The sequence below is a fragment of the Protopterus annectens genome, chromosome 10.part0, assembly GCF_019279795.1.
Source record: "Protopterus annectens isolate FY-2018-M chromosome 10.part0, PAN1.0, whole genome shotgun sequence".
Taxonomy (NCBI): Eukaryota; Metazoa; Chordata; order Ceratodontiformes; family Protopteridae; genus Protopterus; species Protopterus annectens.
Window position 1 is genome coordinate 859,735,325 of NC_056744.1, and position 2,500 is coordinate 859,737,824.

Sequence of the window (2,500 nt, forward strand, 5' to 3'; positions counted from 1 at the left end):
TTCCTCTTCAAAAGAAGCTGGTAGCATTTCTTTAACAACACATTCCTATCTTTTCTTTATTATCCTGCACCAAAAGCGTTCTATTAGAATTAAGGCTAAGCCAACCCCTGGCTAGCAATCTAGAAGAAGACTAGACAAAAATGTCACTTTAGAAAACAAATCTTGGTTAAAATGGCCGAGAACTAACCAAATCTCCTGCAGGCCAGCAGGACTTTCAGACACCTGGAGAAATATTAAATAAAAAATCAATCCTTCCTCTGAATAAAAAAGAACTATTATAGCAATCTTCAGCAAGTGAATCACATTAATCCTCAAAAATTCTAGTCAGCCCTAAATAGACTTCTTCACCCTGGACAGACTACCACCCTTTCATCTGGGTCTGATAAATTCCTCCCCTTGATACTGCCAACACTTACTTTCAACTCATTCTTCATCAATACTATAAATTCCTTTGGCCTCCCATCTATCCAGTGACAACACCAGCATTCCACGCACCATGCTTCCTCCAAACTACAAACGCTTTAGGCTTCAACCCATCCTCCACTCACCTTTATACAGAGATGCATTCTCAAATCTTAAACCTTGCACCCCCTCAGCTGACCAGCTTCCTTCTGAATTCCTTCAAAAAGCAGCCTCTGAAATAGCTTATCCCATATCAATTCTCATTAATAGGACCATAAACGAAGAAACCATCCCTGATTTATGGAAAATCTCTTACATCATACGCATTACATAAAGGAGGAAACTCCTTTGAACATTCTAACTATAGACCCGCCGCACTATTTAGTCCCTCTCGCTAAAATACTAATGGAAAAATGTAATCACCATCAGTTAATGAATCACCTTCTACAAAATAAAAATACTGACAAACTGTCAACATGGCTTTGGAGAGGCCCTATCACTTAAGCGCCAAACTACTGCTCTGCTCTCCTTTACAGATATTATTAACAATAATGTAACAATAATGTCCTGTCTTCTGCTCTCTTCATAGACCTGTCCAAAGAGCCTTTGACATGGTTAACCACTCTCTCCTCTACTAAAAGATTCTCGAGATCTCTTTCCTTAGCACCTGAGGACTATCCACTGGTTCAGCTCTTATCTCACTCAACAGGAAACAAGCTGTCCTCTGCGGACGTAGCAAACTCTCATCTCTTCTACCCATCTCCCTTGGTGTCCCCTAAGGCCTCTATTCTTGGACCCACTTCTTTTCTCCCTCTTTATAAATGACTTACAAGTAGCCATTCCTCAGGCTACCTGCATTTCAATATGCGTTGATGATTCCACACTTATTTGCTCTGCCAAATCCATTTCCTGAACTTCAAATCTAACACTCAAGCTTGTATTTTCTAAAGTTGGAACTTGGTTCCTAAAACACTTGACTTCTCCATTGTATTGTCAAATAATGGAACCATTATATCCACCTGACTCCTACTACCAAATTGCTAGGTGTCACAATGGTGTTGACAGTCTCTCAGCTTCCATTATTCATATCAACAATACCATTAGACCTGTAAAACAGGAAACTTGGCTCTCTATATAGAATCAAAACTTTTTTAACCTTCCCAGCAAAAGTGAATCTTGCCCACTCACATTCTTATTTCCACCTTAATCCTATGCCTCACCCATCTACACTAATCTTAAGAAAAACAATCTCTCTAAACTATCTACCTCCTACAATAACATAGCTAGATTTGTTACTGGAAAACAATTTAGAACCCACCATTGTCAGAATCTGCAAATAACTTAACTGGCTTGAACGAACAAACACGCTGTTGAAAGCCTACTATCCCAACTTATGTTTGTCCAAAGAGCCTTTTGCACCAACCTCTTAATACTCCTGCTCTTTCTAACCTCTTAGAAGCCCCTACTCAAACCTGAACTCTCTCCTCGCTCTTCTACCAGCAAACTGCTAGTTACCTTACTGCAAATCTAATAACCTTGCTAGTGATTCCCTTTTCTCCAATGCCGCTTCCGGAAACAATGGAATAAGCTTCCTCGAACTTACTTCAATTGCATCTACTGCTCTGTTTTAAACAAAAACTAAAAAGTCCACCTTAATAACCACTGGATATGTTCCTGTTCTAAACCTGATTAAAATTTTCAGCGGCTCTTTCTCCTCCCTCACGGCTAGCTTTGTCTCTCTTTTCACAACAGCAATACATATCTTTTTCTATTCTGTACTTTTGTTTGCAAAAATTGTTCTCTTCTTATTCCATGGTCTCTTACTTTCTCCTAGTTGACTCTCTCCTAATTGATTCAATTATGAAATTATGTTAACATATAGTTTATACCTTTAAATAGAATTAGTTATTCTGGTCTTGGAGTGTAAAATACCACCACCACTTTTTTTTTAAATCTGTTTGTTAATTTGTTATTATGTATTTGTTGTTTTATTTGTATCCATCCTGTCTACCTGTGGAGCTTTTCTCCCAGACACTCTACTGAAAATGGAAATATATATCCAGTTAGACCTAGCCCAGGTTAACAAAATGTAAAATAA

The 2,500-nt window shown here is 38.3% G+C and overlaps 1 protein-coding gene across 3 annotated transcripts in view; it reads right to left on the reverse strand.

Annotated features, from left to right (window-relative positions):
- The window catches only part of LOC122813371 (bromodomain-containing protein 3-like), a 1,265,442-nt gene that overhangs the window by 1,087,793 nt on the left and 175,149 nt on the right, over window positions 1–2,500 (reverse strand). The window lies entirely within an intron of this gene.